This window comes from Carettochelys insculpta, chromosome 4 (genome assembly GCF_033958435.1).
Source record: "Carettochelys insculpta isolate YL-2023 chromosome 4, ASM3395843v1, whole genome shotgun sequence".
Taxonomy (NCBI): domain Eukaryota; kingdom Metazoa; phylum Chordata; order Testudines; family Carettochelyidae; genus Carettochelys; species Carettochelys insculpta.
This window is the reverse complement of record NC_134140.1, coordinates 102875658-102903144: the sequence shown is the minus strand read 5'-3', so window position 1 is coordinate 102903144 and position 27487 is coordinate 102875658. Positions and strand designations below refer to the sequence as shown.

At 40.9% G+C, this 27487-nt stretch overlaps 1 protein-coding gene across 1 annotated transcript in view; it reads left to right on the top strand.

Moving 5' to 3' along the window:
• Window positions 1-27487, top strand: part of SYNPO2 (synaptopodin 2) — a 143958-nt gene that overhangs the window by 37359 nt on the left and 79112 nt on the right. The window lies entirely within an intron of this gene.

Sequence of the window (27487 nt, the reverse complement as noted above, 5' to 3'; positions counted from 1 at the left end):
AGATTTTGGCAGCAAATATAGCCAAAGTCTGCACTTCTTTTGCAGTCTGAATCTTCTGTTGGACCCCCTTCTTTCCATCCTTGCCCTCTCCTTCCTCACCCTCTTTCTGCTCTTTTTCCTCCACTCCTAACTCTGGCACCTTAGGAAGCTGCCTTGTGAGTTTCCCCATAGGTCCCATTTCACTTTAAAACCTAAATTTTAACCTCTTGAGGGCTGCAGCTTGTCTGGGAGGGGAAGTGGGGACCACTGATGGTTGTTCTATTTTGAGGGGGCTTAGAGGGAAACCACTGCTCTTCTCACAGCACAGTCATCCTCCTTAATAGGTACTTAGATAGTTTATAGCTGAGATCAGAGAATTTGGCTATGTTCTACGTGCTACAAAGCTTATGAAATATGGAGCTGCTTTTAGAAGTGTTGGAAGTTTTCCCTCAGAAATTTCTTCCTTTTATTAGTTTATGTTGAACTTGGACATGATTTTGATGAGGTGTTATTGATCTGTGAGACACTGCACCCTGGAAGGCTGGTTTCTCCTTTTCCAGACAATGAAAGCCACACCTGAGATTACGAGAGTCAAACAGAATACACATGCGTAACACTAGAATTATGTCGAACTCATTCTCCAGTAATGAGCACTCTCTCCACCAAAAAATGACTGACTGGCAAATACATCACCAGATATAAGAAGACTGCTACATCGTGTGCAGTATAAGTACACAGTACATATGAAAACAGAAGCTAGTTTAAACCTCACTAGTCTATATGTTAAGCCCCAATGGTACGGTATTATGCATGCAGAATAGGCTGTTTCCTTTAAAAAATACTAGATTATCATGGTTATTTTATTCATAATATTGTTGATATATTTGAGATAAAGTTGTTTGTAGTCTCATTTCAATTTTTTTGACTGAAACACTAATTTAATTGAAATTGACAGACAGTTTTAATTGATCAGAAGTGAGTGTTTAGTCAATAAAAATGTTCTTTTATCAAAAATGGATTTTGGGTAAACAAAATATTGATATTCTTAATAAAATAAGTTACAGAAAATTGCTAAAATGAAAAATCAATCCATTTTGAACCCTTTAAAATGAAAATAAGATTGAAAATATGATTTTTTGTGTGAAATTTGTTTTTTTATTTCTCAGCCACTCTCCTTAGTCATAACAGACCTTCAGAGCATCTGAAATTTGAACCAGAAGCTTGGGCTGAATCATGCAAATGCCCCCACTCTACTATTATAATGTGCCAAAGTCCCAGATGCTAATGCCCTGAAACTGAGTACTGATATCTAGAGTCAAATGTTGCACCATCTTGGGTTTTTTCCATTTATATACAGTGCTCCTGATTCTCTCAGGTAAGGATACTGTACACCAGGCTTGTCCAACCTACGGCCCACAGGCCGCATGTGGCTCTGGACAGCTAGTAATGCGGCCCCACAAGATCATAAACTTTTAACATTATTATGTGATTTATATACATTAACTATATTATATATTTTGTACGCGGCCCAAGACTATCTCACTCAATGCGGCCCAGGCAAGCCAAAAGGTTGGACGCCCATGCTGTACACTGTTAAATTACATTTACACCAACTTCAAGGATTCTCTACTTTAACAGTGGCTGTGTCTACACTAGCACCATCCTTTCGAAAGGGGATGCTAATGAGACACTTCAGGAATATGCTGATAAAGTGTTGAAATGAATATGCAGTGCCTCATTAGCTTAATGGTGGCCACGGCACTTCGAAAGTGCCACTTTCGATCGCGTGCGGCTCGTCTACACAGGGTCTTTTTTGAAAGGACCCTGCAAACTTTGAAATCCCCTTATTCCTACAACCAAATGCAGATGTAGATGATCCGTGTGCGATCGAAAGCGACACTTTTAAAGTGCCACAGCTGCCATTATGCTAATGAGGCACTGCATATTCATTGCAGCACCTCATTAGCATATCCCAAAGTGTCTCATTAGTATCCCCCTTTTGAAAGAGGGGGGTGCTAGTGTAGACATAGCCAGTGTGGTATAAAGATGCCTTAGCTTAGAAGGGAATGAGATCCGATGTGTTTTGCAGTATAAACAGACATCAGGCAGTTCACATCCATGTGAGTGTGACAGATCTGATTAAAGATTGTCCTAAACAAGCACCAGCAGTGCAGTGGCACCAAGTATTTCTTTGCTCGCTGGACTACTGGCATATGAGCAAGCAGAAAAAAGATGTTCTCTTTAAATAGCTAGAAGACAGACCAGGTGAGAATGCAATTGGCGAAGGGCAAAGCACATTGGTAGTTCTGGCCCTGCTCCCATTTAAGTCTCAGGAAATGTTGCCTTGGATTTCAATAGGAGGAGGATTGGGTCCACTATATATATTTTTAACTTAGGCTGTCCTCCACGGTTACTCAAGATGATCCAGTCGTTCCACGAAGACATGAGAGGAACCATCCAATATGACGGCGTATTATCGGATGCTTTCAGAATCAGGAGCGGCGTCAAACAAGGATGCGTGCTTGCTCCGACATTGTTCGGGATCTTCTTCGCACTCCTCTTGAAGCATGCCTTTGGATCTTCAACAGAGGGCATCTTGCTGCACACAAGATCTGATGGGAAACTGTTTAACCTTGCAAGGCTGAAAGCTAAGTCTAAGATGCGAGAAGTCCTCATCAGAGACATGCTGTGCGCAGACGATGCTGCTGTAGTGTCTCACACAGAAGACCAGCTTCAAAAACTGCTGGATCAGTTCTCCAAAGCGTGCAAGGACTTTGGGCTTACCATCAGCCTAAAGAAGACAAACGTACTCGGTCAGGATGTTGCTGAATCCCCATCAATCAGCATTGACAACTATACGTTAGAGGTTGTCCACGAGTTCGTTTACCTCGGGTCCACCATCACTGACACCCTGTCGTTGGACACTGAGCTAAATAGGAGGATTGGAAAAGCGGCTACAACTCTGTCCAGACTCAGCAAGAGAGTGTGGAATAACAACAAGCTGTACACTCACACCAAAATGCAAGTCTACAGAGCATGCATCCTCAGCACCCTCCTTTATGGCAGCGAGACTTGGACCCTGTATGCCCGCCAGGAAAAGAGGCTGAACGTCTTCCACTTGCGCTGCCTCAGGCGCATCCTTGGAATATCATGGAAGGACAGAGTGACCAACACCGCCGTCCTCGAGCAAGCTGGAATCCCAACCATGCACACCCTCCTCAGGCAGCGTCAACTCCGCTGGCTTGGCCACGTCCACAGGATGAATGATGGAAGGATTCCAAAAGACATCCTGTATGGTGAGCTAGCCTCTGGCAAAAGACATCCCGGACGCCCCCAGTTGCACTACAAAGATGTCAGCATTAGGGACCTCAGAGAGGTAGACATCGAGCTGGACAACTGGGAAGAACTAGCCGATGACCACAGCAGATGGAGGCAGGGGTTACACAAGGGCCTTCAGAAGGGCGAGATGAAGATCAGACAGCTAGCAGAGGAGAAGCGAGTGCACAGAAAGCACAATAAGGACTTGCCAGGCACCCACTACATCTGCAAGAGATGCAGCAAGGACTGTCACTCTCGTGTGGGTCTTCATAGTCACAACAGACGCTGTAAACGAAGTCCTCAATTGAAACTTTAAAGGGCGCGATCCATAGTCTATGCAGACTGAAGGATGCCTACTACTATTACTGATGTGCACCACTGAGACTCAGCAGTAGGAACAGCTAAATAATAATCCCCGTCACTGGCATAGGAGACTGAGATTGAGAAATTTCATAGGTGCTGCAGCACCCCCTGGATTGAAGTGATGTCCATTATATGCAGGGTTTACAATTTGATTCAATGGCTCTCTGCACCCCTGCAACATTTCAGAAACGTCAGTGCTCCTTTCTGTAGCAGCTATTCAAGCGATGCCATGGAAACGCTGAGAACAATTCAGCATGGATCACTTGTCTTTTCTGGCTTCAATCCTGAAAACGCTGATTTCAGTGGGACTACTCCTATGCTTAAAGTTAAGCACATAACTTAGTGTTTATAGAGCTGGGGCCTCTGTGCTTACACATCTCTTAACTTCCAATATTACTATGCCTTAGTGGTACCTCCTCCTGAAAAAAAAACTAATCAGGTATCACACAAAATCTGATGTGATAGCAGAGCAGTGCTGACGAAATAGCTGAAACAAAATTCCAGTTAAATATACAATATTATGCCATCTTCAGGATGAATGTATGATTTGTGTAGCTTTTCCTCTCAACTACAAACCATCACATATAGGTATCATTTAAAGATGAAGTGATGTAAATACATATATAATATATATTTTAGAGAGAGTTTGTCAGTCAGTCTGTCTGTCTGTTTGTCCAAGAACTCCTCCGAAACGTAAGAGCTAGGATCACCAAATTTGGTATGCAGCTTCCTCTTATCATAACTTGAAGCAAAGTAAGGGTTTGGTTGTGCCAGGAAAATGGGATGTGCCTGGAATGGGATTGCTTCTCATAAAGCCATACAGAAATGAGACAGAATCACCAGTCAGGTAAAAGAGGCTGGCGGGGTGCCTTCCCCACCTGTGTCTGGGATTGCCTCAGCCCCAGTCCACTCACTCCTCAGGTGCCATTCAGGGATGGGGGGGCTGAAGCTCCCTTCCAATTCATATGAGGACATTGCTGCCTGTGACTCTTCAGCAGGGAGACAGGGGAAAATGCACAGCTGGCTGCATTCCTCACTCTGCCTGATGAGCGCAGGGGGCAGACGAACCTCAACTTGCTCCAGCCGATGGACATGCACCTCTCCCCTGCCTGTGCCTGCTGGACTTGTGGTGGCCATGGAGAGGTGCTTCTCACCTGGCCCCCAGCTGCTGCAATGAGAGAGGGCTGTGGTAGTCCTCCCTCACCGAGGTAGCATACTAAACTCCTCATCCCTACCCCAGAGAATTTGTTTTTAAAGGAGACATGTATATCTTCATTTTATTTTCCGAAAAAAACCTCCAAAAGTAACTGAGTTAAGGATCCAAGCAACACTGGGTAAATCTTCTAGCAAGGAATAAAATAAAAATAAAACTTTGTTAAATGGATTTTTTTGGCACTGATGAGCTTAAAAGGCACTAGTTATTTCTGTCCTCTCATGACTACATTATGCTTTGTCTTTCTCATATGATTTTTTAAAGAGATGACCAAAAGCAAAGTTCTGGATGCAGACACCAGGATTCTTAGGAAACAGATTTTGTGTCTAGCTCTTATTTTCATAATGAGTTGAAACAAAAACTCAATACAAGCAGCACCATCATCATTGCCAGAAAGTGCTGGAAAGCTGAAATTTGTATCCCAGATTTGTGGCTCATTGATATGCCTCCCTTTTATTAAAAGCAGTTTTATTATGTATCAAACATTGTATTTTTATTCTTTTTCTCTCATTCTCAATCCTTGTAGCTCTTGGCCTGTGCTACACAGGTCAGACCGAATGATCTCTGTGGTTCCTTCTGGCCTTGGATTCTATGAATCCACAAATTCTAGGTTAGAATAATCGATATTAAAAAAAAGTACTCCATAACCTAATAGTCAGCTACAATCTGTTACACACCTAAATAGTGAAATAATTTACAATATGTGTTTGAAAAATGAGTTTGGGTCAGGTTAAGTTTCTTTTTTTATGGGGGCAAATAATAAGACATGCTAGGAAATGCCACAACGTTCCTTCTTCAAAGCATTATGCTAGGGTTGGGTTTTTTTCCTCCTTTTATGCGTGGTTTCCAATAAAACACAACTTCACAGACACATTCATGTCAGCAGCTGCCCTGGGCTTATTTGAAACAGAAATTCCTCTGAAGGTACATGGCTAGGTGGTGACCCTTAATTCCACACATCCCAAGTTTGATTAAAACCACATGAAACAAGATCATGCTTATAAACTCTGCACTAGTATCCTCTTCCTTCCACTCACCTCAAGTCTTTATTAGTGTCTTTGCCTGTTAATAACTGACTCATTTTTGTGTTTGTAACATTTTTTAAATTACAGCCTATTACCATAAAATCACTAAACCATGATTTTATGAAAAATATACTGAAATACATGAAAATATATCAATGTCAAGGTCAAGAAAGAGATGCCATATTTGTATACCAATGGAAGAATACACTCCTGGAGAGCTTTTGGTCTCTCTATAGTTCAGCTTGTAATTAACATTCCACTTTTTAACATAAGAAATTTCCTGGACTTTAAATGAGTATCAGAAATAGAGGAAGAAAGTCAGTTTTGCTTTTACACCTTTCATGGTTTTATTCATTAAGTACATAAACCAGAGCATAGGAGATGGCCAGGAGAAAATCAGGAGTTCTGCCCAAGTAAAAACTTGTGGATTGGAGTAGAAAGACCCAGTATTGTTGTTGCATCTGTAAGAAGAGAGGTTACCCTCTCTTTTCTCTCAGTGTAGCAAATTTATATGTTGTTGATGACAGGCACAATTATTAGAATCACAAACTTTCCTACTAAACTAAGACCAGAGCCCTTTTCCTTTACAACTGAAAACAAAGGCATCTATCCCTTGAAGAGAAACATCTCATTCTTGGATCTACTTTAGTGACAGAAGCTGATGGTACTTTTGTCTTCTCTGTAACCATAAAAAGATGAAATCACCCTCCTCCGTCTTCCCCCAAAAGTGCATGATACCAGCTCCTCTTAAAGCAGCTGGTGAGAGATAGAGAAAGAGAGACCATGAGAATATAAAAGAAAAGACACCAGGCTCTTTGGGGGACGTTGGAGAACTGATATTATAAATATCTCCCAGTGTACAACTCTGCCATTACTAGCAACAGTAACACACTGATTAAGGAGGAACATTCAGGATTTCTTGCCCATTTTTGGACAAGAACAAAGAACAAAATATGGCACTGTGCAACACAAGGCAAGTAATAACATTAATGCTGATCCTATGTTGTTGCTGAGCAATGAAAAGCACCAAACAGAATGATCCTTATGTCCCTTTTTGTCCATCCCCAGGCACCACTTTTGTTTTGTGTTCTTTTTTGTCTCAAAAACTGGATAGTGGAGGAAGAGTCTGCAACTTTGCTTCCCAGCTCCAACTCTCAAGCTTTCTCTTACAGTTTTAAAGAAGTCACAGAGACTTTCAGTGGTCAGAGTTGATGATTCTAATGCAAAGGGGTAGCTGTGTTAACGGTGGTGGATTCTCCATCCCTCGAGGTTTTTAAGTCCAGGCTTGACAAGGTCCTGGCTGGCATGACTTAGTGGGGGTTGATCATGTTTGAAGCAGGGGGCTGGACTACAAGACCTCCTGAGGTCCCTTCCAGCCCTATGATTCTATGATTCTGTGTTAGTCATTAGCTTCACAAATTACAAGCAGTCCTGTAGCACCTTAAAGACTACTTAATAAATTTGTTAGGGAGCTTTTGTAGGTAAGACCCACTTCCTGAAGTGCGTCAAGGATCAGTTCTAGGGCCAATATTGTTCAACTTCTTTATTAATGACCTGGATGAAGGGATGGATTGCACCCTCAGTAAATTTGTGGATGACACTAAACTAGGGGGAAAGGTAGATATACTGGAGGGTAGGGATAGGATCCAGAGTGACCTAGATAAATTGGATGATTGAGCCAAAAGTAATCTGATGAGTTTCCACAAGGACAAGTGCAGACTCCTGCACTTGGGATGGAAGAATCCCAAGCACTGTTACAGACTTGGGACTGACTGGCTAAGTAGCAGTGCAGCAGAAAAGGACCTGGAGATTTCAGTGGGTGAGAGGCTGGATATGAGTCAAAAGTGTGCCCTTGTAGCCAAGAAGGCTAATGGCACATAGGGCTGCACTGGGAGAAGCATTTGCAGCAGATCTAGAGAAGTTATTATTCCCCTTTTATCTGGCACTGATGAGGCCACATCTGGAATATTGCACCCCGTTCTGGGACCCCCAGTATAGAAAGGATGTGGATGTATCAGAGCAAGTTCAGTGGAGGAGCAAAAACAAAATTATGAGGGAGCTGAAGCACATGATCTCTGAGGAGGGGTTGAGAGATCTGGACTTATTTAGTTTGCAGAAGAGAAGAGTGAGGGGCAACTTGGTAGCAGCCTTCAACTTCCTGAAGTGGGGTTCTAAAGAGGATGGAGAGAGACTGTTCTCTGGAGTGACAGATGGCAGAACAAGGAGCAATGGTCTAAAGTTACAGAGGGGGAGGTGTGGGTTGGATATTAGGAAAAACTGTTTCATCAGGAGAGTGGTGAAGCACTGGAACACGTTACCTAGAGAGATGGTGGAATCTCCATCCCTAGAGGTTTTTAAGTACCAGTTTGACAAAGTACTGACTGGGATGATTTAGGTAGGGTTGATCCTGCAGGGGGCTGGACCTGATGACCTCCTGAGGTCCCTTCCAGCCCTAGGATTCTATGATTCTAACCCGCTGAGCTGAAAGAGGGCCACTTGTGCAGCCCCCACTCCAATGCTCGTCACTGCCCATCCCTTCTCCAATTCCTTCCCTTTTCCCTCTAAAGCAGCAGTTCTGATTTAACGCAGGTATTGCATCAATTACATGTTCTGCACTCCCACTAATTATGAATCAAAGGGGAAACAAGCAGTACCCTCAGTTTAATTTTCAGTGTCCATGTCTAGCTTTTTAATATATCCCCCTCCCACTGGTAGCACTTCGGCTTTCAGCAGATAAAGAAATTGAACATTTAAAAGGTGTAAATGTCTAGAAGGAAAGTCCCAGCAAAGAATTTTCAGAATAGAATGTGTGAAATAAGGCACAAGTGATCCTCCAACAGACTCATGAAGTTTCCTCTATTGTAGTTGTTGCTTCTGGTATTTTAAATTAATGAATACTACTGAAAGATGTTTTCTTATTTCATGTCTTCATATAGCACCATTTAGTGCATTATTGACTTTAACCGTACACATCAGTGGGTGATGAGGCTCGGGTGCATATATAACCTGTGTCTAACAAGATGCAGATTTACTAAAATAGAGTAAAAACTCTGGGTCCTGGCCAGCCAGATGAATAACTTGAAACTGCCATGAAGGGTAATTGTTAGACAAGAAGCCAAAGGCCATGGATTTTTTTTTTTTAAATATACTTGAAGCGCTTCACAAATTTGAAATGTTTGATTTACTGGGTCAAGGATGTGTGTTGTTAGATCATGATTCTTGTGAGGTGCAAAGTACCTTCAAATCCTAGAACTGACACCTTGAATTGATTAGGCCATTTGAAGCATAATTTAATCATTATTATATGATGTAGAAAAGCCTCTGATAATTCATCTTAATGCTGCTAAAACACTTCTTTGCATTGAATTAGGAGGCAGATACCTATTACAAGCTTCAAAAGGCAAAGTGATCTTGCTTATTTTCCTGTTTTTCTGCAAATTTTTGGGCTCCATCTCAAAATGAAGAAATTTAAAAACAAAAACAGTTGAATTTAATTCTAATGTGGTCCTGATCATGATAATCTGGATGCAGACTCAACTGGAGCGCAGCAGTGTATTTACAAGGGAATCAAAAATACAAGTCTGATTTTTCACGTATTAATGTCAGATCTGAAATTCAGACCAATCTATCCTTTAAGGACTTGTACATATGGGCAAACCTGAGTAGCAGGAAAGAGTGCCTATCTGAGGAGTTACAACATCATATAGTTCTTCTGTTTGGTTTCTCCATCTAGACAAGTCTCAGTGAACCTCAGCTCAGTTTCATATGAATGTGGGCTTGCATCAAAGTCATGCCATGGTCATTGTCATTACTTTAGTTTTCAGGCTAAAACAAATGAGGTGTAGCAATTTGAAGTGTTTTGCATTGAGTTTTCTCAGTTAAAACTCAAACTTATATATGAATCTCAAGGTGTGTGAATTTCTGTGTACTGAAACAAAATATAGTGTGCTCTCTGTTACCTGAAGAAAAAGCATGGAAGATGCATAGTTGGACTGGCAAGAGATTTAAATGTCAAAGCTGAATGTTTAAAGTTTATATAAATATATTTAGAAGGGAAAAGCCATCAGACACCTGCCTTTCCACTGCTGAATATGCGCTGTAATGGGGCCTCATGCTCCAGGGCCCCAGGCCTGGGTTTGCTCAGCTGGCTCCTCTAACTATCTTTGGGCAGGGCTGCCATGACAGAGCTCTGGTTAGTAGTCAGTCTTGATGCATTAATGTTTTTGTCTGAACTTGCATTAGCAAAAATGTGTATCTATAATACCAAAGAACATTTATATAGGCTAATAATCATCATTTATCGAATGTGCACCTAAAATAGGAACGACAACAACTGAAAAAATGTGCATGCAGAATCACAGTATATACTAAGGATTCAACAGACCAGTGATATGGTTTGTAGAGATGTGGGTACATACAAGAAATTAAGCATATAGCATTTACTTCAAACCAAGTTGCAGTTAATTTGATATTTTGGGTCTGATTTTGCAACTCTTACACTGTATTCCTCTCTTAATTCACCAAGGAACTTAAGCATATGCTTAATTTAAGCATGTGACTACTCTCATTTACTTTAATTGAAATACTTACAAGCTTAAAGTTAGACATGTGCTTAAGTACATGGCAGAACTGAAGCCTATAAAACTGTCAGCAGCTATATAATTAAATTCCTGTAAAAATTTAAACATGAAAAAAGTCAGCATAAGCCAAGATCTCTTTCCAAGGGATCTGTTGCCACCAACAGAGCAATTTCACATAACCATATGAGGGTATCAGAGTCGGTGGAATGTATTGGATCGGCCAGAACATCACCTCTGTATTTAAAAGCTCATCGTCTTTATATAAAGAGCCCAATCACAGCTTGCAAATTTAACTTGGAAGTCTGTTGCACTTTCCAAGAAATTTGCTAAATAGATTTTAGGCAACATATATTATAGACATTAAAAGGCCAACAGAGAATAAAAAAGACTAATGTTAAATGTTTTGTATTGGCACAAAATATAAGACTTTTCCTCCCTTTTTTGTCTGATTTGTGGGTAGCTATCCCAAGAGTTTCCGCTTAGCCTTACAGGAAAACCACTGTTACAATTCAACCTGATTACCACTTGGTTAAGCGTAGATGCAGAAATCATCTAATGATCTAGTAGGTGATGTTTCAGTTTTCCTTGATTTTACTTAAATGGGAATTTTTTTTTCTATTATTTCAGGCAATTTTCTCTTAGAAGCTTGAAAATAATTTTCTCACCAGCTATGCTCTTATCTATTTGACAGTCTTCCTTTTGTCCCTTTGTTTCTGGTGGAACGTAAGAACACATTACTCAGCTTTGTTTGCTTCCTGTTTATGCGCCATCATAGATAGTGTCTGTGGCACAGCTCAGGGGATAATATATGTTAATTTTTTTATTATGTGTTTTATGTGTGTTTTTTATATATGTTAATCTTTGTGGATGGGTCTCAGCACCAAACAATTTTTGGAATGGACAAACTTGAGGCAAAAGCAAATAAGAAAACAATAACCAACCAGAACTAAAGAGCGAACGATTTTATCCATTGCAAATCTCTCCTTGGATTTTGGAAACCCACTTTTCCACCTGATAGCATGGGAAAGCAGAGCGCAGCCCTTCTCATATGCAGCCTTTTAGGGGAGGCTGAATTTCAAAGACACAAACCACTTGTAAAGCTAGAATTCTAAACTGTGGACCTGGTAAAAATCAATGGAAGTTTTCCCATTGACTTCAGTGAGGCCAGGATTTGTGGGGAAAACCAAATGAATCTACAATAAGCTGCAAATGGCAAAGTGAAACAATATTCTCTCTTACTGTATTGTTCCCCTTAACATCTGCAAAGATACAACAATCCAGATTGGATCATGCTGACTGTTTCATTTTATGTTTTCTTGAAAGGAGGAGGGGCTTATCAGCTCTGACTAGAGTTTAATTATAGGTACATATCCCTGTGCATCTAGATGAGAATATGTCCCTTAATCAGAGAGACTCAGCAAGTTAAAATAACTTCAGTGAACAGCTTCTTCCTCACAGTCCTATCTATGTGCAATTTCTTTGGGAGCTGTCACAGAGCTTTCAAGGATCCCATTCAAAGAACCATGTGTCCTGAAAACCTCTTCTCCAAATAGCAAATTCTGGACAACTTATGCTGCTGTTAGAGTGTGTTCTCAATGTGCCCTTGGTGTGTTCATATGGACTTTCTTCTCCAGGCCACACAGTAAATTTTATGACTAATATAACAGAATAATTTATGTTTTCTGACAAAAATTTACTCAAAGCCTTTTCTCCTGTCCCCGATCCCAAGTATTAACCTATCACTTTTGACAAACAGGTTAATTTTTTCAAGTCAGACTGAACAGGTTATTCCAGCTTGCCAATCACACTGCTATATATATATATATACACACACACGTCTATACACACTGAAAACTTGTTCCCTCACAGAACTGGCATTCAGCACATAAGCACAGGGTGAAAAAAAAAATCACTGACAAGGAAAGGAGGCTGATAGGAATTAGTGATGTATTGTCATCCCTGAAGACTAAAAACATCTCTGCTCAGAATTGGTACAGCAAAAGGACCATCAACAGAAGCTTCCTTATGCCTGATTTTCAGGTATTAATTACAGACTTGAAACTCAGATTGGTCCATCCTTTAAGGAATTCTTCATATGGGGAAACTGAGTGGCAGCACAGAGTCATTATAAGGGAATAAATGGGAGGTGTGTCCCAACCCATCTCATCCTGTTTTGAAAGAATCTCCTTTAGGGCTGAGATGGATTTGTAACCTTCAGAGTGAGCCAGTCAGCTAAGGTGCAGTTATGCTGAAGACAACTGCACAGAGAACTTGGTGGAAAAACTTTTCGCACAGGCTACAGCACAGCCATTAGACAATAATAACTTTCAGATACTGACTCATTTAACCTGATTAGACTGAACCAGCAACCTAAAGGAGTTACCTACATAATTGTTGCCGACCTACCCTTTTCTCTATCTCTTAGATTGTGTTAAAAAAGCACAAGATTTTCTTTTTTTTCTGGGAGAGATGGGATTGTTGTTTAAGGAGAATGAGGTCACTTAAAGTATCCTCCTGCACGAGTAGGGGGCAAATCCTTTACACAGACATACCACACAAAAAATGAAAATGGAGAAACAAGAAAAGGAGGCAAACAGGAATTAGTGAAAGGTTCCCCAGTTAGAATTTTGTAACTATTGGGATAGAAAATAAAGGAAATAATTATAATTTTCTGTCTAAACTTATCACAGTGATGTCGATGTTCCAGAGTGGCAGTCACAGAAAATGGATATTTTTAAACAGTTGGAATTGAAATAATAGATTAAGGATAATGGGCCTGAGCAAACAGCCCTTAGTGAAATGTGTATAGACTTCAGTGAGTGGTTTTGCCTCAGTGAGGGCTAGGATAAGTACTATATGTCTACATCAAAGCAAGCAGATTCTTAGATACTTGTGAATTTGTACGATAGAGCAAACGTTACAATGAGGTACACATTTTGCTTTACAGATAACATGTTGTACATATCATAAATAGAAGTGCCAGAACCTCTGAAAGTCTGAAACTAACAGCTCAGATGTCCATACGCTTAACCAAACTATCTAGTGTTGTTAAGTCTGAAAAGCTGGAATGAATGTTTCATGAAAACTTGTATTAATCTGGCATTTCCACTTCTGGCCCCAGTGAGAAGGCCTTTCTTGTTGCTTTAACTGTCATGAACATCTTAGCTACATTTATTTGACCCTCCAAAATGGTGCAAATAAGATTTGAGGAAAAGGTTTGGAAGAGGGAAGTTCCCATTTTATCCATGCTTGCTTGTCAATTAGCGTGGTCCTTTTTAAAATTGACGTGCTTGCTGCTGCTCCCAATGTAATCAGTGGAAGATTTGCCCTTGACAGAGGAAGTAGGCTCAGACTGACAATTTAGTTATTTATTTAACTGAAAACTATCAAAGTCTATGGAAAACATGAAGGACTTTTGTATAGGTATGATGCTGAAACTCTCCAACTTTACTCCAGTCCTTAAAAGTTTAATATGATTTTATTCATTTATATCCCTGTTGTTATTTTTATTGTACTCAGAGGAATAATGTTTCCAAATAGGGTAATTTCTATTTATTTGGGCCTATTTAGACAGCAATTTCCCAACGTCTTGCTTTCCTTGTTTTAATTTCCCATATCAGTAAACCGTGCCAAAGTAGTAGTGAGATATGTGTAGTCCAATGTACCAAAGCTATATCCCTTTTACTGCTTTGAATTGCAATGTTTTACCTTATTCTGTAGCCCACTTAAAACTGATAAACAAAGAGCCATATTCTCCCACTGCAGAAAATGAGTACTTATTGTTGAAGTCAATAGGTGTGATTTATGTCCTTGTAGAAAAGAATCAGTGGTGAAGTAGGTCCAAATGAAAGCATATTTGTTTAGAACAACTTCTTGTTCTCAGAATGTATATGATGAAACATCTATCTATATACCTTCATTAAAAAAGCGATAGAAATATTATGGTATTGGCTCTTCTACAGTGAACAATATTAATATTCCATAACACCAGCAAATATACCTCTCACTGGAGTCAGAACTGAGAGTGCCAAATGAATACAGGTTTTCATGAAACTCATTCCAGCTTTGCAGGCTTAACAAAGCTAGAGAGTTTGGACAAAGACCCTAGTAGAATGCTCTAATGTTTTACAGAGGATTCTTACAGAAGAGTGCTATACTGGAAAAAAAGAAGATATCTGGGGACAGATTCTAACCTGAACTGCACAGATTAATAAAGACCAAAATCCAACCCTTTTATTACAGATTGTGTAGGCTATTTAAATGAAATGTTGTTCCTTTTCTGTTTTTTGTTTTTTGTTTTTTAATTTGCAAGGGGGTGAAGGGATGTGCCTCTTTCATGACATTTTACTGTCCTATAATTTGAGACCAGATTGCAGTGAAGATAGCTGATCTACATTAATATCAAACCTAGTGGAAAATTCAGGGCAGGTGGCATATGGAGTTGGAAAGACTGTCAATTAAAATAAACTGATGGTTTGAGATACTACTCTCCAAAAGCTTGTTGCTCATTTCCTTGCTTGGCTTTTGTGCAGTGTGCCGTGAGATTTCAGGGTGACCTTTGGCTCTTGGAAAAGCTGTACACTGTGTCTGCAGAACAGGCCTGCACATTCCAGCCAACAGAAAAAGCCACAACAGCTAGAGATGGTTGGTTTATTTGTTCTCAGCAAGGGGAATACTGCTGAGTCAGAAAATATTAATATTTAAACTGGGCAATAAGAGACAAACTTTGGTCTTGCAAGCAAAGCCTGAGTAAAAGGGTTTTGCCTGTAGGTGGGCCGTGGCTGCTTCTATTGGGAAGCCGATATAAGACTTGTTCCTTTTCTCCTTTTGTGTTACTGTCATTTTACAGTGAGTATTGCTTCATTGGGGATGAACCTTCCACCAGCCTATCAAATCCACACTCTCCTCTTCCATATTCTAGCAGGGAGCATAGGAGAGGAGGTGCAATGAAACAGATCAGCTGTGTAATGGATGGAACCCTGCCCCCACTGAAGTAAATGGGAGTTTTGCCATTGATTTTTATAATACCAGGAATTCATCGTATATTTTTGCAGCAAGGGGGAGATATAGGAAAGTCAATGAATGGGAACTGCGTGTTATTATTATATTATTATCACCATTGTATCAAAGGCCCTAATTAGGCTCCACAGTGCTGGGTGTGTTACAAGCAGATTATACAATTCTGGCCTATACATTCTTCCATCTCTGCCCTCACTTTGAGGCTTTGCATATCTGCCTGTGGGACAATAGGATTTACTCCCATGCTCAAGAACTACCTTTTCAATACAACAAGATAGTCTGTTTCCCTCTGAAGATGCAAAATCCTCTCCCTTCCTTGGCTCTCACAAATTCATTTAAGACTTCACTACAGCCAGGAAATATCCTTTCCTAATTCATCACAAACCCAACAGCTAGAATTGAGCCCAGGCCAATGAGCGTTCAGATCTGTTTTTCCAAATAGACAATGGCTTTGAGGATTTTCTTTCTGGAAAATCCAGCAACCACTGTCTGGTACCAAGTTCATAACAGGGGCTTTCAGAATAATCAGGAAGTGATTTGTTTATATTAAGATATAGTTCTGTACTAAAATATCATCTCCTGGTTCCCTGATTTCTCCCTCAGTTTAGGTTATCCAGATCCAGATGCTTCCTATTCTTAGTGACTAATTCTAGGAAAACATTTTTTTTTAATGTCTGTGTTTCTCATATTTCTTCCAAGTCCCAATAGAATTTGCTGTTTGCCACAGTGTGAGAACTGGGGTCAGAGAGCAAACTTACTTTTGCAGAAAGAAAATACTGGGAATGCCTTTTCGATCTTCCATTTTGGTAACCTGAAGAACTCACTCCCTGCTCTTGTAGGGACAAGAGAATGGCTAAGACTGGCCCGACATTTCTGCATGCTCTTTAGACAGTCTCAGGACTCATTGGCTACGTCTACACGTGCACCCAACTTCGAAATAGCTTATTTCGATGTTGCGACATCGAAATAGGCTATTTCGATGAATAACGTCTACACGTCCTCCAGGGCTGGCAACGTCGATGTTCAACTTCGACGTTGCTCAGCCCAACATCGAAATAGGCACAGCGAGGGAACGTCTACACGCCAAAGTAGCACACATCGAAATAAGGGAGCCAGGCACAGCTGCAGACAGGGTCACGGGGCGGACTCAACAGCAAGTCGCTCCCTTAAAGGGCCCCTCCCAGACACACTTTCATTAAACAGTGCAAGATACACAGAGCCAACAACTAGTTGCAGACCCTGTATATGCAGCAGGGACCCCCAGCTGCAGCAGCAGCAGCCAGAAGCCCTGGGCTAAGGGCTGCTGCCCACAGTGACCACAGAGCCCCGCAAGGGCTGGAGAGAGAGTATCTCTCAACCCCCCAGCTGATGGCCGCCATGGAGGACCCCGCTATTTCGATGTTGCGGGACGCGGATCGTCTACACGTCCCTACTTCGATGTTGAACGTCGAAGTAGGGCGCTATTCCCATCCCCTCATGGGGTTAGCGACTTCGACGTCTCGCCGCCTAACGTCGATTTCAACTTCGAAATAGCGCCCAACACGTGTAGACGTGACGGGCGCTATTTCGAAGTTACTGCCGCTACTTCGAAGTAGCGTGCACGTGTAGACGCAGCCATTATGTTATATTTTAATTAGTCTGAATTAAAACGCCCTTTGTACATATTAATGGAGGGGATGCCCAGTCTGCAGATTTTACCCCACTTGTGTAGAAGAAATGGATTGGTCAGTTGCCTTCATGGTATCATTACCATCCCCTGATGCCTTTGGAGTGCTTTCTACAGCAACTGACAGGACCCATGCAAGGGCAGGCCAATGGTGGGTGGGAGCAAGCTGATTCTGTGGTGATATTTTTAAGAGTTTGCATTTGGCAAATATTTCCCTTCATTCTGCTATTGTGCACTGTGCTGATGTTATCTACAATATAGTTTATTTTAGTTCCCTAAGAGGAGTCTAATTAAAGTCTAAGTGGGTGGTGGAAAAGGGAAAGGGGTAGTAGGGAATAAATCTCTGAGGTTTTACAGCCAATTGAGCAGAAAGCTTATTTTCGGACTCTCCATAATCCAGGTGTGTACATGTTTATTAATGGAAGAAGGGAGGTGACATGCCTGCAATTCTTCTTCAGACTGATCTCAAAACTTAATGTTTCTATTAACTGATACATCACAAAGAAAGAGGTGTGTTAAATCCACATGTAAGTGTCAACATAATAATGGTGACTAAACTGTGTCTATATTATTAGTCCTTCTGGGGAAATCTTCCTTTGTTTCATTAACAACCAGTGTAGACTGTGGACTGGTGTTGTTATCACTGTGTCATTAAATGGTGCTCACTGCAGGTCTAGTCAAGATGGTGGTAACTGTAGCAGGAGCTCTTGGAATCCCAGTGTCAGATGAGAGGGATATTAATTCTGGAACCCAACGTTTCACGTGAGTGCATCCAGGAACTAAAATTTCTGTTTCTTGCCTGTCGTTACAGTAATAGTAGGAGAATTCCCCCCTGCAAATTCTTTCACACAAAATCGGGGCAAGATGTGCTGATGGAAGCTTCCTGTGTAGCCGTTTTCCAGTGGCGCTCAAACTTTTTGGCCTGCGGCTCACCCCAAACAATGGAAACCTTTCTGCGGACCACCAGCCAATCAACCCTGATGATAAAATGCAGTTGCTTATCTCTAAATACCTTAAATACTAAACTACTCACATTAGGCTACTGGAGCATAAAAACATAAATACGTAGCTGTAGCATAAGGAAGTCGCATGTTTAGATCTTATTGCTTCTATCATGTTAGTTTGCCAGGTTTCATTTTAAATGAAGTAAAATATCAACTTATGTTCAAAGCAAAAGGATTCAACACTGTCTTTATTTATGGTAGGAGTGGGGAACCTTTTAGGGGTCGAGGTTACTGACCCACAGAAAAATCAGTCCGGGGCCACACAAAGGGGAGATGCAAGCAAGCAAACAAACCAAAACCTGTCCTTATTGATGAGGCCTCCAACTTCGACACCTCAGTCCCCAAGTGTTCCAGCCCCAAGGGAGGGGGTGGGGCATGAGATTCAGGGCTTCCTACAGACCAAATTAACTCTTCTGGGCCCCAGAGCTAGTGGATTTTGTTGTCCCCCCAGGCTTTGGGGCAGGGGACAAAATGAGGGGTTCAGTGTGAGAGAGGGGACTGCTGGGCAGCAGGATGGGGGCGCAGAGTCTGGGCAGGGGGTGGGGTGCAGGAGAGGATGAGAGTGTAAGGTCTGGGTGGGTGGTAGGGTGCAACTGGCCTGAGGGTGAGGGGTTGGGGCAGGCAGCAGCCTGGTTCCCAGCTCCCCGCCACTCTGGGAGCCAGGTGTCACTTCTCCCTGGCTTCCCCCAGCAGCGGTGGCTGTCTGCCTGCCTGACTTCCCCCAGCTGGGACAGGCTGGCAGGCAGACAGACATAGAGCAACTCTGAGTTGTGCTTAACTCACATTAATGCAAGTTAAGCACAACTCGAAGTCACGCATCTCAAGGGTTTACTGTATTTAGGTGGTTGTATACACTACTGTGATGCAAACCTCTCTAATAAGACTTTAACCATAGCAAATGTAAGTAAATGTGATGTTTATAAGCAATCGATTCAGCTGAAAAAAGTGGCTGTGCTGTGGAATTGTTTGTCTTGTTGAAGTGTGCCATGTTACTTAAAAGGTTGGGAACTGCCAGTCTATGCTATGATCTACAGAGTAGTCTATGGTTCAGTCACTCATGAAGACATGCATCTGGTGAAGCAGGCTTCAAGCTACAGAAGCTTAAGCCCAAATCAATTCGTTTGTCTTTAAGGTGTCATTGGACTCATTTTTTTTTCCACTGGGGTCCATTTTATACATGCTCATTCCCTCAAGAATATGCCTCAGACCAAACCTGGACATATTTGGAGTACAATCTGAGAGAGAGAGAGAGAGAGAGCTTAATAGCAGGCCATCCTAATATCTTGCATTAATAATAGCTCTCTGTAATACCCTGTCACTGGGCCTACTGGCTGGGTTTCTGCTCAAATAGTTAGGCAGTTTAATTCTGCATTAGATCAAAGAGCATATGCACTTGTTTTTGGTGTATTCAGCTGGCTATATTCAGCTCTAGCACATTTAAATGTTGTAATGTATACCTAGACATGGCAGGAATGTGTACCTCATAAATGCTTGTACTGATTGGTAATAATCATTAATTGTTTTCTACAAGCTCATCATTTTAACAGTCTTTGATTAAAGCCAGAATCTTTCAGCTCATCCACCCTGACTTAATGGTGTCCTATGTCCAAAAGAAAACACATACTTGCAAAAGATTCAATCAATTATAACTCAGTTGCTTTTCAGCACGGAGCACATCTTTTTCTTTTGTTTCTTCTTCACGCTGAGGTTTGGAGGCAACTCTTACAAAAGCAACATCAAACAGTATGTGAGAAATAAGATGCATGAGCACAGAAATTGCTATACCAGAAAAAACTAGTTGGCTATCAAGTGGGATGCATTTCTCTCTGATCTCAGCTGGATCCATTTATGCCCTGGTGGAGAAGGGTTATTCAACCTTGTAATTGTTTATGCTTATCTACTTTACAGAGATGCTGTAAATTTAAAGATCATATTTTAACAAACATCTTTGCTTGCCTTACTAGTAAGATCTTCAATTTTAAATATTCCACATGTTTAAAATTTTGATATATGTTTGTTATCAATAATAATAATTTCAGTGATGCACCAATCGAGGCAGTTTGAAAATTTTCCATCATATTACTTTTCTACAGAAAATTGGATTTTTAACAAAATTAACACTTCTACTGATAGTGTTTTTTTTTTTCCTTGAAAACTTTTAGGGTTTTTTTTGTCAGAAATTTTGTGCTGAAAATGTTTTGGTATTCAGTTTTTAGTCTAAATGTTTACAGGTTTTCACTCGGCAGCTATTTTGCCTGAGGTGAAACATCATTTTCTTAACTCTACAATCAAATGCCTGGAATTTAATATTTCTCTTCACTGTTGCCTACATCCTTTCATGTCATTTGTGCTTCTGCCTGTGGTCAGTCTGTCTGTCTCTCTCCACCTCAATCCTTTCCGACTTCCTTCTCACTTACTCCTAAATTAACTACTCCCTCCCTCTGCAGCACATCAAGGAAATAGCTTAAACTCTGCAACATAATTTATTTTTGTTCATCACATAGTATAATCTGAAAACTCAGATACACACTGGGCCTGTCTTAATCTCCAGTGAAGTTATTGGAGACCCTCTGTATATTTCAATAAGATCCCCAAACTGAAACAATTTTGTTTAATTTATTACACCACAGAATTGAAAATGTCCTTCATATATATGAACTGTGGCATAGATTTCTGATGGGAAATGACCAGGAAATGTGGTTGTAAAGAAATATGATATTCCTCCCCAGTTGGTTGTAAATTTTTCTCCTCCTCAGCAGTGTATTCACTGCCCTCTACTGCACTAGATGAGAACAGTGAACACAGAATCTGTTGATTTCAGAGAAAACCATTAATACCGAAATCAGTGAATATTTTGTTTTGCTGGCATGCCAAATGAAAGTTTACCTGCCTTTGAAACACTGGATTTATGAAATAGCTAACAATCCCAACTCTCTCTTGTGTAGAGCAAGACGTTCTACTAACAAAAGAGTATTCCTTAAAATAGCATAGCATTTCACTAAAGGTCTTGGAATTATTTTCTAAAAGTGAAATATTTGTACTAGATTAATCTGTATCACAGAAAGACCTAGCATAACATTTCCAGAAATATTCAAATGGGAATGGCTTCTAATTCTCATTTTCAAAAGTGACAGACGCTTAACGGCTCTAAGTCAGTGAAATTTAGGGTTGATAAATGCTTCAGTCACTTTTAAAAAATAAACATATGCTCATAAGTCACTTAAACCTTGCAACAGTTAGTGGAGCACTCAGTACTACAGAAAATTTGGGTGTTTTGAAAATGTCTCCTATAATGACAGAAAAGAAAGACAATAACATGAGTCATGTGGAGCTGAGCATTAAGGATTAAAATATGGGAATCTATGATTGATATAATGCCATGCTAATTCATGGTTAGCATGACAGGACCACCCTAACCATTTCTATGGCTACTAGGAGAAGCTATAGGACAGTTGCCATATTTAGATATTCAGATCCTAATTCCTAAATTTTCCAAGCACTTCTGCTTAGTGTGCATTCAAGCAATGCTGAAATAATTATTTAAGCAGCGATAACTGAGACTCAGAATGCTGCTCAGGCTTCTGTATACATGGAGTGTACATTCACTGAAAATTAATATTGGATGGTATATTTCAGAAATGTCCATTTTGTGTAGAGCTTGGCCTAAGCTGCAAAATTTGGATCAGGGTCTGAAAGCCTCTCTCAGTGCTGCCTTTCAAGTGATTAATATGTTTCCCTCCCTGCCCACATGCCACTTTTCATTATACTGGCAAAACACACAGGCTGTGGCCACACTTGGCCAAAATTTTGAAATGGGCATGCTAATGGCTAAATCGGTGAATACTAATGAGGTGCTGAAATGAATATTCAGTGCCTCATTAGTATGCTGCAGGTGTGCGGCTCGTCAGCACATAGGAATAAGGCGATTTCGAAGTCTGTGCGGTCCTTTTGAAAAGGGCCCCGTGTAGACGAGCTGCACATGATGGAAATGCTGACAGCATGCTAATGAGACGCTGAATATTCATTTCAGCACCTCATTAGTATTCTCTGATTTGGCCATTAGCATGGCCATTTCAAAATTTTGGCCAAGTGTGGCCACAGTCACAGTATCTTCCCAAACCATCACTGGGCATGAATGGATTAGGGTACTGTTGAGTGAGGCATTCATTATCCTCCTACAGCATCACTCCCCATATCCCACCATTTGTTTTCACATAAGCACCCTGGCTTACTGAGATAAATTTGGGGCCCGTGTATATCATGTTCATTGATGCCCCCTGCATCCTCATCCTCATTTTATCCCAGTTACAGATGTTTCAGGGGACCCCAGAGCATGTGGTCCCCACACATTTGTTTCCCATTTCCCCACTCTCTCATCAGCCAAGGTAGCACTCAAAGACACCAGGCAAGAGCAGGGTTCTGTTGCACTGAGTGCTGTATAAACAAACCTGAAGAGAGATCCTCTGTCTCAGAGAGCTTACAGTTTGCATGCCTGGTCTCCAAACTAAGATCTTTGTACAATGCACAGGGTTTGCAGAGCCCTAGCAGTATTAATTTACATACTGACTGACATTTATTTACAGACAGAAGACTATTTTGGCACTAGCCACTCTGTAGCTAACATCATTTTAGCTATGATCATATTTAAACACAGCAAGTGCTAATAGGCTATTCCCTAACTGATATGGAAAGGAATTTTTTTTCCAAGAACTTTGCCAGTCAAATTACATAACAGACTATCATCATAGTTCAGACTCTGTTGTGTGGCTTTATAACGTGGTTCTCAATGGGAAAAGTTCCACTCCACACTAGTGAGAAATTAATGTCAAACACATTTGTTGCTAGCATGGATTAACACTAATGCAGACTGTTAAACAGAAACCTCAATACCATGCTACAATGGAAATACAAATCTTCCTTAAAAGGACCATGGCTGTCATACATCAAAGGGTAAGAAAGAGTTACACACAGTGAATAGAACACAGACAACAGAGTGTGTTATGAATCATGATGTTGACATTTTATATAGGATCACAGTTTTTATTTGACATTTCCTGGATACGCTTTTGTAGATGTTCCCAGATACATTTTTAACATTATAGAACATGTTTGATGTTTACATGAACATGAAACACATTACACTTACCTCCCACCAGGGCTGAACAATGTATGTGCATATAGTGCAAGGGATAAAAAAATTAATTCCTATGTTTTCTTCTCTGCTCTTTGAACCTAGGAAATACCCTAAAAATTCCAACAGACATCCCAAAAGGTCTTCTTGAAAAGTTCTGACTTGGACAGCATGAGCCAAGAAGCCTGGGAAGAAATGTAGGCATTTTACCAAATTTGAGAGAAATGATGCTTTGAGTTCTGTCCTGTGAAAGTCTGGGGAATTTAGATTTGCATAACCTAAATTATAAGAGATATCAGGGAAACAGAGAACTATGAAATATTTTAATGCCAGGGCTATTTCTCATTAAAACATATAAATCATACAAACCCTGAACTGAGCTTGGCATTAGAAAAAACAGTAGATTTTGCTTCAATGTTCCTCTAAATTAGACCTGGAAAAGGGCCACAAGCTTGTAGGTTATAGGAGGAAAAGAGTAGACTTGGGAGGTCTGCACAGTTCCAGGAGTCAGGGTTGAATATGGTGATGGACCCAGCTAATTCAGCAGAGGGGCTCTGGAGAATTCCCTGGACTTTTCTCTTTTCCATGGGCACCAGTACCAGATGTACTCAATTTACAAGACGTGCACATATTGCTTTGTAAGGGAAGAGCATCATACCAGTTCCTTCACCTCTTTCCCCTCATCACTATAGTCACCTCTTTCCACATGTAGCTCCCACTACAGCAGAACCCCGAGATACGTGCATTCAACTTGTGTGTATCTTGGGTTAATGCAACTTTGAGTGGTGGGAAGCTGGCACCTGGCTCTGGGCTGCCAGGCACCAACTCCCTGCGACTCAGAGGAGTGGGGAAACTGACCCAGCTGTTTACTGGCTTTGTAAGCGGAGGGGAGCCAGGAAGCAGGCTGCTGCCTGGTTCCCAGCTCCTCCTGACGTGCATGAAATTTGAGTTACATGTGGTTGCTTAGGAGTTGCCCCATGCAACCTACACTTAAGGGGTCTACTGTAGTCTCATCTCTTATTTAAAACCAAAACATTTCCTGGGTCACTGCTGCTCCCAGAGGCGCATCTTTGATTCCATGAAGGGGCAAGGGAGCTCCACAGACAACCACCATTTGTGTGTCATTTGGCCTATTCCTTAAGAAAGGGCAGCAAAATTCAGTAGAGAACCAGCCACTTTTTACAGAATTTTAAAACATAAGGGGGAAATTGAGGCTTCACTAAGGTCAATGGCAGAATTCCTATTGACTTGATGGGGCCAGGACTTCACTCACAGGATTTCAGAGCAAGGATACAAATTCTGTTTATCTGTCTACACACACCCAATGGGTATAATGCTCATTTACCTTCCATAGGTTTCAGAGTAAATTCTGTATTGCCATCCTGGTTTAATCTCTATTAAAAGGCCTACCTTTCCTGAAGCACCCATGCACACTGTGGAGGAGGACTCATTCTGCTTTTTCATTCCTTGCTCATGTTTGCGTGGCTTCCCTTCTTCTCTTTCAGCTTCTTCTGGCTGGGGTAGGGCAGGAGGGGTCAGTAGTTCCTTCAAATGTGTTTTTCATCTGTGTATATTTCTTGCACATTGGCCGAGTAGGCTGTGTACTTTAAGGACTGTATCCCTTCTATAAGCTTTGTTCAGTACTTCAGGATCCAGGTGCACCTAAAAGAAGAACTGGAGGGTTAGAAGGCTGACTGATCTTTCTGTATAGATAACCTGAAAGAATTCTATTCAAAATATTAAATGGCTGCAATTCAGGGGTTTTGCAACATGCTTAATTTAAAAATAAAATGTTGTTGCCATCAGGGGCAAGCTGTCTTAGGGCCTCTGTTAGTGGCTAGTGTTATAAGTCAGTCCAGGTCCTTGTGGAACTGGTTGTGCTCCTATAACCATCAAAATGGGCAGAAGTTGGAATCCTGTTCAGGAATGAGTCAGAGGGCTGAGACCAAACGCCCCAAAAGACAGCCACTCTTTGGGTCAGGTTGTGGCACAATGGGAGGTGGAACAGATAAGCATGTAAAACTTCAGAAACTGAAAAGAAGGCATGTTCTTAGCTTTTGTTACAAAAGCAGTGAAGACATGGCAACTTATTTGTAATTCTGTTTAGCAGCTCAAGTTATACCCTACACAGGGGAAGGGGTGTTAAACTCAAGCTGTTCACCTAAGTTAAAAGCAAAGTCACAGTGTCCTCAGAGTTATTTTAACCAGAGCTAGTTAACCCAAGTTTGCTTGTTTGTTCTTGGTGAAGACCCTTTATTTTGCAATCAAGCCTCCATATAGTAGGTGGTCATAATAACAAGAATAGGCTGCTGTTTACTTAAAGCTAATGGAGTTATTCCTTCAGCTTGAGTGGTAGGGGCACACGTTTAAAGTTCTGGGTTCAGTCCTCTGCGTATGCCTTCATATATGTGATGTAATGTGATGAGAGAACAGTTGATCACACTTGTATATTGCCACTGCCCATGCTGAGTCAAATTCCATTTTCTACTAGTATTAAACTAAGTTTTTAAAAACTAAGTTTTTTTAACATTTTAAAAAGTTTTTAAAAGTTTTTATCACTTTGTTGTGCTGTGGTATATAATTTCCTTTAACCCAGTTTATATCACTCGTTAATCTGGGACATTATGAATATACGTGCCATAGTATATATTCTGTGGCAGTTGCATCAAATGACTCCATTTAAATTGAAAACAAAAACAATAAAGTAATGACCAAAGCATTTATAAACATAGTTCTAATCTTGGTCTGTAATTAAATGCAGGTTTTTGTATAAAAAGATGCAGCTGTTTTCAGTAACTTTGTGTGCTTTCTGCTTTTTGCTGATTTAACCTCTGTCTATTCAATCAGAAAAGGTCTGATGAAATCATTGTATAAACCAGATGACTTATGAAATAGTGTTCTTTGTTTATAATGTAGTGCTATTAATCTTATTTGTCTATTAGAGACTCCTAAGCAGAATTTCAGTTAAAAACAAGTAGTCCTGTAGCACCTTGGAGACTAACAAGTTTGTTTATTAGGTAATCAGCTTTCATGGGTAAGACCCACTTCTTCAGACTGGGGCCCAAAATGAAACAGAGTGAGGAAGGAAGGAAGGAAGAGTATCAACTCACTCTTAACTTTTAGGGTACTAACTCATGATGTGGGAGATCCCCCGTTAAATTCCCCCACCTCTTCCTGAAGGGAAGAAGGGAAGGGAAGTGAAGTGGTGGTAGACCCCTGTTAGGGGAGTCCCCTAACCATGAGGCTAGAGGATCAAACTCTTTCTCTGGCCCAACTAATACTTAATTTTTCAATCACTAAGTTAAGTGGAACAAATTCCATGAGGATGCTTACATCAGAATGTCCCAGAACCCAGTCGTTACGGCACTCACCTGAGCAGTAGCTGCTTTCATTTCCCATCTCTTCTCTCTTAGGAGAAGGGAGAGTTGACCCAGAGAGTCTTGTACATTCTGAGTGAGTACCCTATCAACTAGGCTAAGGGCTTGCCTACACTACCACTGGTAATTAGGGTGTTGGGAGTTTACTGATGAAGTGCTGCCGTGCATAGGCGGCACTACATTAAGCAAATTCCCCCCCTGCAGCAACTCCAAAGTTTTAAACTTCGAAGTACGGGCACACGTCTAGCCGTGGTGCACCCACTGGTACTTCGAAGTGCCGGGACAGCACCTCATTAGTAAACTCCCAAAACCCTTCGAAGGAAGGTGGTAGTGTAGACACAGCCTAAAGGTGCTAAGGGAGGTCATTCTCTGATTTGTGTGAGCTTGTCTGAGTGATCTGCTCCAGCAGGTAGCCTCTGAGCATAAAAAGAGCTCCAGTGTCCTGATCAGATGCTATCTAGGAAGCTCAGCCCTTAAAGACACATTCCCCTAACATCACATATTCCCTCTCAAGCCGTAAGTAGCAATAACACATAATTAAATACTTACAACCAAACTAATAAATACATTTACTAACAATGTGAATTTACTCTCAGGGTGGTTAAGCTCTGGAATAAATTACATAGGGAGGCTGAGGAATTGCCATTACTGGAAATTTTTAAGAGCAGGTTAGACAAACCTCTGACAGGGATGATCTAAATGGTGCTCAGTCTTGTGGTGAGTGCGGGGGACTGCACTCAATAACCTCTGGAGGTCCCTTCCAGCTCTAGTATTCTATGATTTTATGTTCAATTAGTCTTTGAGGTTCCCTG